General features: G+C 45.6%; 1 non-coding gene across 1 annotated transcript; it reads left to right on the top strand.

Annotated features, from left to right (window-relative positions):
* The first annotated feature begins 10,331 nt into the window (after positions 1–10,331).
* Trnas-cga lies at positions 10,332–10,406 on the top strand. Its single transcript has one exon. It is a non-coding gene; the product is annotated as a tRNA-Ser (tRNA).
* The last annotated feature ends 394 nt before the right edge of the window (positions 10,407–10,800 follow it).

Genomic DNA, 10,800 nt, shown 5'->3' with positions numbered 1-10,800 from the left:
GAAATGAGTTATATTGCTGGAACAGAGCCCCCCCCCCCCCACCCCCCCATCAGGGTGGTTACAAGTGACGTATAACACTATTGTATCTAGGCAGAACAGGAAGCGCAGCGACTAGCGACTTTTACTTTTCGGTTGAACACTGTTCCTACCAAACAGAGTTTGTTAATGTAAAGGCCAGAAACATCCGTACCTACAGAGTACGAAACCACCTGAGCGTAAATGAGATCCCCACGTCAAATGGCTCTGAGCACTATGGGACTTAACTTCTGAGGTCATCAGTCCTCTAGAACTTAGAACGTCTTAAACCTAACTAACCTAAGGACATCACACACATCCACGCCCGAGGCAGGATTCGAACCTGCGACCGTAGCGGTCGTGCGGTTCCGGACTGAAGCACCTAGAACCGCTCCGCCACTCAGGCCGGCGAGATCCCCACATCATAGGCCAATGTCTGTAAAGTGCCAGTGGAATGGTGGGTCGATTATAAATAGGGCGAAATAGTGTGCCCCCACAATCCGTTAAAAACCTAAATTCTTTGTATTCAGAAGTGTTCTCAGTCAGACCGTTGGGACGTCAGCCCCGTTTTCAATATCATTTTGCTCGTTGCTCGCTTCGGGTGATCTCCTACATATCTATTTTTATTCCCTGTAGTGCTGCTCTCAATATTTCCATTTTGCAATGGTGATAATGGTTTTTACTTGATAAGCTCTCACCCCTGGGAATCACTGACTTCTGTCGTGTAACTAGTTGCATCCATTGCTTTTCTATTGCTTCGAATAAGCCTGCAAGGTAGTAGGTAGTCTTAAGGAAATAAATGAGCTTATTCAGACCATTGAAATAGAAATAAGCGTTTGGCGTCATTGTCCGGGAGGCCCCTTACGGGGCAGGTACGGCCACCTTGGTGCAGGTCTTATTACATTCGACGCTACATTGGGGGACCTGCACGCCGGATGGGGATGAAATGGTGATGAAGACAACACAACACCCACTCCCTGAGTGGAGAAAATCCCCGCCGGGAATCGAACCCGGGTCTCCTATGACGGTAGTCCGTCACGCTGACCACTCGGCTGTCGGGGCGGACATTCAGATCATGAAGCCCACAGAGTCTCCTGCGAGTATCCTTTTTTTTTCTTTCCTTTTCTTTTGAGTCATCAGTTTAGTGACTGGTTTGATGCGACCCGCCACGAATTTCTCTCCTGTGCTAAACTCTTGATCTCAGAGTAGCACTTGCAACTTACCTCCTCAATTATCTGCTGGATGTATTTCACTCTCTGTCTTCCTCTACAGTTTTTGCCCTGTATAGCTCCATTTAGTACTATGGAAGTCAGTCCCTGATGTCTTAACGGATGTCCTATCATCCTGTTACTTCTCTTTGTCGCCGGCCGAAGTGGCCGAGCGGTTCTAGGCGCTATAGTCTGGAATCGCGCGACCGCTATGGTCGCAGGTTCGAATCCTGCCTCGGGCATGGATTGGATGTATGTGATGTCCTTAGGTTAGTTAGGCTTAAGTAGTTCTAAGTTCTAGGGGACTGATGACCTCAGATGTTAAGTCCCATAGTGCTCAGGGCCATTTGAACCATTCTCTTTGCCAGTGTTTTCCACAAATTCCTTTCCTCTCCGATTTGATGCAGAACCTCCTCCTTACTTACCTTATCAGTCAACCTAGTTTTCAACAATCGTTTGTAGCACCACATCAAAAATGCTTCGATTCTCTTCTGTTCCAGTTTTCCCACAGTACATTTTTTACTGCAATACAATGCTGTGCTCCAAACGTATATTTTCATAAATTTCTTCCTCAAATTAAGGGCATGTTTGATACTGGAAGACTTTTATTGACCAGGAACGCCCTTTTTGCCAGTGCTAGTCTGCTTTTGCTGTCCTCCTTGCTCCGTCCGTCATTGGTTATTTTGTTGGCTAGGTATCAGAATTCCTTAACTTCATCTACTTCGTGACCATCAATCTTGATGTTAAGTTTCTCACTGTTCTCATTTCTGCTACTTCTCATTACTTTTGTCGTCCTTCGATTTACTCTCAATCCGTATTCTTTACTCATTAGACTGTCCACTATATTCAGCAGATCATGTAATTGTTCTTCATTTTCATTCAGGTTAGCAATGTCATCAGCGCATCGTATCATTCATACCCCTTTACCGTGAATTTAAAAAAAAGTAACTTCATCTATGAGAGCCACAATACCTTGCAGGTAGAACCTTGAAAAGGCATAAACTTCCAGGACATATAACGTACCATATAAAGTATATTGGATGAGAATTACAAGACGATGATGTGAAAGCACCTGAAAAGTGCTATCTGAACAGAGGTGTCACGCCATATTACAGCAGCATTGAATTCTTATCGAAAGGTCGTTATGTCACACTGAGGCGAGATAGTCGATCATTGGGTTTTAAGTGAGATGAGTGATGGACGTAATGAACGTAATGTTAAAGCAATTACAGCCCTCGGTCACTATGCAGCCAAGTTTAAAACTGTAATGAACGTAGATTGTCGTAGTATTGCAACCAGTTTGTAATGCTACTAACTGCGTATACAGATGACTGGGAGAAAGGAAAACACAGAGAAACACATGGGCACAAATATACAAAGCCACCTAACCACCCACCCCCTCACCCACACGCGCACAGACACACACACAATAACCATTGAATCTAATAGTGATAAATTCCTCTTTCTTCACAGTTTTTTAAAGCAGTTTTTAAACTAATACAATTTCCTAGCAGCCAGGTACCCTCAGTTTTATTGATGTTTCAAATATCTTAGTATCCACGCATCACACATTTTAGTGTTACCTTTCACTGTAACAATATATGTATTTGAGCATCTCACATACGAATAAATTCTTGCATTTCATTTGATTGTGCAGAGAACATACACTTTATAGTTATATTCAAAATTCACATCTATGCCCGATTTGGCGCTGGAACCTACAATCTTGACATTACGGAGCAGCTACTGGTCTCTAGACAATTTGGCTGACTGCCTCGGGGATCATTACCGTAATTTTTGTACACATACGGCGTCAGCATGGAAGACGCGGCACGGAACCGTATACCCTTCTGCCACAAGTGGGTCATCACTACTGCTAGTAACAAGCAGGATGGTAACAAATCCCTTCGTTGGATGAAGATATCTTCACTATAAATTATAGTAACGAGTGGACACATATGATGATGACGGAACTGAAAAATGTTTACTAAAAACCACAAGCACGACAACTCCAAAAGTCTAGAGTATTATAATGTATTATGAACGATTTGTGTAAATGTCCTGTACTATCAAGAGCTGATACTACGCAAGAGAAGTCTCATAGACTCAAATATAGTGGAATGCTGTATCCGACGCAGAGCTATATACCACGGGCTCAATCACTATCTCATGCGAAGTTTGTTGAAGAGTCGTTTTTTGTACTGCAGGTCTCCTGATTTACATAGTGTGTCACATCGCAACTTTGCAACTCTTATAGCCGGTGTTCGTAGAAGCAATACAATCTAACTATGGTCCGTTTCCTAAGCAACTTTTTCAAAAGCCTTCAGTTTCTTCACACGACCTGCAAACAAAATGGTTCAAATGGCTCTAAGCACTATGTGACTTAACATCTGAGGTCATCAGTCCCCTAGACTTAGAGCTACTTAAACCTAACTAACCTAAGAACATCACACACATCCATGCCCGAGGCAGGATTCGAACCTGCGACCGTAGCAGCAGCGCAGTTCCGGACTGAAGCGCCTAGAATCGCTCGGACACAGCGGCTGGCTACGAACTGCACATTTCCGCATTTCATTGCTTGGTGACATCGCTAAATATGGGTAATGGGCTTGTAATTTTTATTGCTTGTCACAATTCGTCATTCCTGTACGTATCAGCCGTACATTCTACACCTTACTTCTGACATTTAAGCCAACATAACGAGCTGTAATTTCAGGAAAACTAGCACATACGATGCGACTTAAGAAGCTTTTCCTACAGAGTGGTTTATGATGCTCTTATGGAGTTTGCAGCCAGATCTTCAAGTAGCCACAACATTTCAGCAGTGCATCTGGCCTTGATACTTTGGCGAGATGCTGCTTTTGCTTAGCGTCGTCAAATGCATATGATATGTTGTGCAAGTGCTGCCCATACTGCAGAAGTAACTTGAGGCGCTGCCAGTATAAGGTAAACAAAACTGATGTATCGCTCTTCGCCACTTTAGTATTCCGTTGTGTGGGCGATGCACCAACTTTATGGATATGCTCAGGTAGCAAAGGACAATAGAGGTTTGTCACTGATGCAGAATATACACTCTGACGTTGGAGTTTGAATAGCAAAAGAACAATTTGTGAATGAATGCAACAGAAACATTTTCCTGATCTGGCGAGAATTTGTTTAACACAGTATAGTTCGTTAAATTACCCACTGAGTATAAGTCTGTCACAACGGGGAAACACTGCCGTAGACGAACTCCATATACGGTGCACTAACGCGGTGTTAGATTTCGACTACGCTGTGCTGCGTTATGACGAAAGACTCGCGAAACTTCCGGTTTCCCGTGATGACGTCGAGACGTCGAGATTGAAACTGGATCTCGCACTGGCTGTCAAGCTGCTGGGTGGCGTAATTTAACGAATACTGATTATGTGGGCCTCACATAAGCGAGCTAGTGCCGGCTACAGTGGCATTGTATCATGCGGCTATGGCGCCACCGCTTACCGCAGCACTGACAGGCAGGATGAGCTGCAATTGAGTTGTAGGCGCATGAAATAGGGGAACCCGCAGCTTTCTGTTGTGTGGCTTGTGGCTGGAATGTAATAAGTCAGATAGGAAGCCATATTCCTCTTTCCTACGGAGGAGATGGCAGAGCCATTTCATGGAGTAATCGGTGACTGTAACCCTTTCTCTTGTAGACAATCGGCTGCGCCGTAGAAGACGGCAGCGAATGTGGCACCTCATCGATGGAAACAAGGGCCTGTCAGAAGAATGGCACTCCCTATGTGGTAAAGAGTTGAGGAGGTGATGCTGGTACAGGAGCTGCTGCAGACGTCCAATGCAGGGTCCGTAAGGCATGTGGCGTCGACGCAGGCTGGCTGGGAGGACGGCGGTAGGGCAGCAGCAGTTGATGGGAGATGGCTACCAGGATGTGAGGGTGTCGATGGGGCTGGCCAGGCAACATTGGTGGAAGAGGATACAGTAGCAGCCAGTTCCAGATACTAATGTGTCAGTGGAATGCTCCAGGTGGTCATCGGACTAGGAGGCAGAAGAAGGTTGTGAGACTTGGTGCAGCCAGGCCTTGCAGCAAGACTTACACTGTGGCGAATTGGAGCGCCAGGGAAGTCCAACTGAAGACTCACAGCAGGTGCCCCGAGGGGAAAAGCCAGACACTGCACAGAGACAAGAACGCCGTGGAGGATGCAGGAGGTGACCATGAGTGGAGACGTCTAAGGCCAGCAATTAGGGTGGAGTAACATGGAGTCCTGGAGTTGGAGCTTTGTGCATTAGACTTGTGGCTGTTGGGAAACCAAATGCCTGAGATGAGCATGACCAATATACGTAACACAAAGAGGCGCTGGAGGTACCGACGAGGGTACCGGCAGTGCTGGAATCAGGAGAGGTGCCTGGGGCAGTGACTAGGACACTGGCAAAGCGGAAGTAGGCTGGAGAGGAGCGTTAGGCATTGCAGGCAGTAGGTGTCACTGGAGCCAGTGGCGCTTAAGCTGCTGGCACTGGAGCTGGTGGCGCTGGAGCGTTAGGCATCGCAGGCAGTAGGTGTCACTGGAGCCAGTGGCGCTTAAGCTGCTGGCACTGGAGCTGGTGGCGCTGGAGCAGATGGTGTGTGGTAGGTCCGTTGTTGTTTTCTATCTACATAAATGAGCTTTTGGATAGGGTGGAGAGCAATGTGCGGTTGTTTGCTGATCATGCTGTTATGTACGGGAAGGCGTCGTCGTTGAGTGACTGTAGGAGGATACAAGATGACTTGGACAGGATTTGTGATTGGTGTAAAGAATATCAGCTAACTCTAAATATAGATAAATGTAAATTAATGCAGACGAATAGGAAGAAGAATCCTGTAATGTTTGAATACTCCATTAGCAGTGTAGCGCTTGACAGTCACGTCGATTAAATATTTGGGCGTAACATTGCAGAGCGATATGAAGTGGGACAAGCAAGTAATGGCAGTTGTGGGGAAGGCGGGTAGTCGTCTTCGGTTCATTGGTAGAATTTTGGTAAGACGTGGTTCATCTGTAAAGGAGACAGCTTATAAAACACTAATGCGACATATTCTTGAGTATTGCTCGAGCGTTTGGGATCCCTATCAGGTCGGATTGAGGGAGGACATATAAGCAATTCAAAGGCGGGCTGCTAGATTTGTTACTGGTAGGTTTGATCATCACGCTTCAGGAACTTGGGTGGGAGTCTCTGGAGGAAAGGAGGCGTTCTTTTCGTGAATCGCTACTGAGGAAATTTAGAGAACCAGCATTTGAGGCTGACTGCAGTACAATTTTACTGCTGCCAACTTACATCTCGCGGAAAGGCCACAAAGATAAGATAAGAGAGATTAGGGCTCGTACAGAGTCATATAGGCAGTCATTTTTCCCTCGTTCTGTTTGGGAGTGGAACAGGGAGAAAAGATGCTAGTTGTGGTACGAGGTACCCTCCGCCACGCACCGTATGGTGATTGCGGAGTATGTATGTAGATGTAGATGGTGCAGGAATCATCAGGGTCCGGGGTTCAGGGTCCACCGGCTCTTTCTTGGGGGGTTCCGGGGCGCCAACAGCAGTCCTATATCTGGCAGTTATGGTGCCTCCACATACTGCGGTAGCTGTTACAGGCTAAGCTGCAGTTGAGATGCATATGCCTTAACAGGATGGCAATCTGTAGCATTCTGTTGTGTGACTTGTGGCTGGAGCATAAGGAGGCAGTCATAAACGCCTCATCACTCTCCTACTGGTGTGATGGTGGTGCCATATCGCCGCGTAGTCGGAAGTTGTGACATACGTGACAGCTGAGGATGCAGCAGTCAAAATTTAATGATTGTGAGCATCATGTTATAATACCATTAGCGCAGAATTCCATGACTAGAACACAAGGCAAGTACTGAGAAGTGTCAGAAGCTATATTCGAATTTCACTACGGCAGCTATATTCGTATTTCACTGTGTGTGTCTCTGCTAAGCACTACATCATCACAGACTTTTTCGTTTGCTGTAAGATCGTGTTGTGGTGAGAATCCAAACATCTCTCCTTAACGGTACGATAAGTTTGGCAAATGTATGGTTCACCACAGTGGGCAGACTACCTGGTCCCAGATCAACATTAACAAAACCCTAAAGAGCACTAATTTGGCAGACGAAACAGGGGCCGTGGTTGTCCTCTGAGCAAGTCCTGGAGCCCTTCGACCACCTATTTATATCACGACGCTCTAAATCGACAGAAGATATCGATGTATTTTTTGATCTGAGGATGATTTTTGCTGCCTGATACTGGTAATTTCTTTTGAAATTAGTTTGAATGTTTTGGACAGTAAGCTGTGTTCAAATATCAACAATAATGTCACGACGTTGAACACTGGCAGTGAATTGTGTGTATGTGCTTTTTATTGTGCACGACTTTGTACAGAACAGTAAGGAGAGGTAAGTTACAGTTTGATGCGGCAACTGATAACGTAGGAAAGCTGGACATCAGCGGAAATGATTAGTTAACGAGTTACACAACACACAGAAGATTTACTTAACTTGTGTTTTTCCAAGCAAATGAAGATTCATTACAATTAATGCAGCAAGAATTAGCATCCAGCTCTTAATGTCAACAAGGAGGAGACTGTCTGAACTAAAGCATGAACGACAGTGTCGCAGCCGCGACTGGGAAGCGTCTGCTTAGCGTGTCATAGCGAAGAGGATCCGAGCCCCAGTGTGGTGAGTGGCTGCCGCCGATCATCCTATGTGGCGGCGACAGTGGGCGTCATAGTCCACAGCCGCTGGAAATGTGGATGAGCGGGTGTGCTCCATTGGATCCATCGGATCCCGCAGGACTTCTGTCGACGTCTGATGGAAACTTGCAGTTCCGTCGCCACTTAAAGACGTCAGTATCCAGATACGAAAATCGACCTTTGTAACAAGAAACGTGCTGTAGCCGATCAGGCGACACGTTTCGTTGATCCACGGTCTAAGCTCTGTGATGAGTGTTCTTTACAATCGTAACTGACGACGTCGTTGGATCAGTATGGGAATATGTAAGTGTCGTCTGCTGCGAAGTTCCAAAACTGTGCGGTTAACTGTTTGCCCTAAAACACTTGTACCTGCACAGGCATTGTTCTGTCATCAGATTTGCCAGGGAGTGTCCCTTATCCCACTTTACAGAACAGCCTAGCCTTCAGGTCCATGTTTTGTGACGAGGTGACGTGTAACATTTGTCATCTGCTCGTGGTCTCACTGTCGTTCAACCACTTTCCATAGATGCTCATCGCAGCTGCACATGAACAGTCGACAAGATCGTCATTTCTGTGTAAGTCGTTTCCAGATGCCAAGGCATAATAATTTCCACTTTGTCGAAGTCACTTTTTCTCTTCGAGACATGGGTCTTCTGTCTGTTTTTACCCTCTACAGCTACCTCTAGTAACGTGGAGGTCATTCCCTGACGTCTTAACAAATGTACTATCATCATGTCCCATCTTCTTGTTACTATTTTTCCGTATGTTCCAGTCTTCGTCAACTCTGTGGAGCATCTCCTCATTTCTTGGCTGACTAGTCCACCCAGTTTTGAACATTCTTCTGTAGCACCATATTTCAAACTCTTCGATTGTTCTCTGTTCCGGTTTTCTCCACTGTTCACGACACACTACCATTCATAGAAATTACTTCCTCAAATTAAGGACTACATCCGACGTCAGTAAACGTCTCTTTGTCAGGAACGCTCCCTTTTTCTGTGATAGTCTGCTGTATATGTCAACATTGCACTGTCCGTCATGAATTACTTTGCTTGCCAGATAGCGGAATTATTTACATTTTGTATGCTTCATGATCAACAATTTTGATGTTAAGCTTCTCAAATTGTCATTTCTTCTGCTTCTTCCGGTTTATTCTCAATCTATGATCTATACTCGTTAGACTGTTTATAGCGTTCAACAGATCATGTAATTCTTCTTCACTGTCAGTGGGGGTAGCAATACCATTAGTTAATCTTGTCATTGATATGCTTTCACCCTCAATTTTAATCCCGCTCTGGAACTTTTCGTTTATTTCCATCATTGCTTTTTCGGTATATACATTTAACAGTAGGGGTGAATGATTGCATTGTTGCCGGTCGGGGTGGCCGAGCGGTTCTAGGCGCCACAATCTGGAACCACGAGACCGCTACGGTCGCAGGTTCGAATCCTGCCTCAGGCATGGATGTGTGTGTGATGTCCTTAGGTTAGTTAGGTGTAAGTAGTTCTAAGATCTAGGGGACTGACGACCTCAGAAGTTAAGTCCCATAGTGCTCATAGCCATTTGAACAATTGCGTTATTGTTTACACCTCTTTTAAGCCGCTCACTTTCTTTTTGGTCTTCTAACTTTATCGTATTCTATTAGTTCTTGTATATATTCTAATTTACTGCTCATTCCCTGCTGGTTTACTCCTATTTTTCCCATAATTTTACAATGTCGAAACGCTTTTTCCAGAATGAGATTTTCACTCTGCAGCGGAGTGTGCGCTGATATGAAACTTCCTGGCAGATTAAAACTGTGTGCCGGACCGAGAGTCGAAGTCGGGACCTTTGCCTTTCGCGGGCAAGTGCTCTACCAACTGAGCTACCCAAGCACGACTCACGCCCCGTCCTCACAGCTCTACTTCTGCCAGTACCTCGTCTCCTACCTTCCAAACTATACAGAAGCTCTCCTGCGACCCTTGCAGAACTAGCACTCCTGAAAGAAAGGATATTGTGGAGACATGGCTTATCCACAGCCTGGGGGATGTTTCAAGAATGAGATTTTTCACTCTGCAGCGGAGTGTGCGCCGATATGAAACTTCCTGGCTGATTAAAACTGTGTGCCGGACCGAGACTCGAACTTGGGACCTTTGCCTTTCGCGGGCAAGTGCTCTACCAACTGAGCTACCCAAGCACGACTCACGCCCCGTCACAGTTTTAATCTGCCAGGAAGTTTCATATCAGCGCACACTCCGCTGCAGAGTGAAAACCTCATTCTGGAAACATCCCCCAGGCTGTGGCTAAGGCATGTCTCCGCAATATCCTTTCTTTCAGCAGTGCTAGTTCTGCAAGGTTTACAGGAGAGCTTCTGTAAAGTTTAGAAGGTAGGAGACGAGGTACTGGCAGAAGTAGAACTGTGAGGACGGGGCGTGAGTCGTGCTTGGGTAGCTCAGTTGGTAGAGCACTTGCCCGCGAAAGGCAAAGGTCCCGAGTTCGAGTCTCGGTCCGGCATACAGTTTAAGTCTGCCAGGAAGTTTCGAAACGCTTTTTCTTGGTCAAAATATCCAATGAAAGTCTCTGTTTGTCTTCGGTATTGCTTCGGTTACCAACATCAGAACTGCCTCTCTGGTGCCTTCACGTTCCCTAAAGCCAAACTGACTGTCATCTAACATATCCTCTATTTCCTTTTCCTTTCTTCTTATATTATTCTTGATAGCAGCTTAGATGCATGAGCTGTTGAACTGATTGTGCAATAGTTCTCGCACTTATCTGCTCTAGCTATCTTTCTAATTGGTTGTATTATATTCTTCAGAAGGTGCGATGGTACGTCACCAGTCCCATAGACTCTACACAGCAACTTGATTAGTTGTTTGGTTGCTACTTACACGGTTTATGTTACAAATTCA

This window comes from Schistocerca americana, chromosome 6 (assembly GCF_021461395.2).
Source record: "Schistocerca americana isolate TAMUIC-IGC-003095 chromosome 6, iqSchAmer2.1, whole genome shotgun sequence".
In the NCBI taxonomy this organism is placed as follows: domain Eukaryota; kingdom Metazoa; phylum Arthropoda; class Insecta; order Orthoptera; family Acrididae; genus Schistocerca; species Schistocerca americana.
Note: the sequence above shows the minus strand (reverse complement) of the source record. Positions and strands in the feature narration are given on the sequence as shown.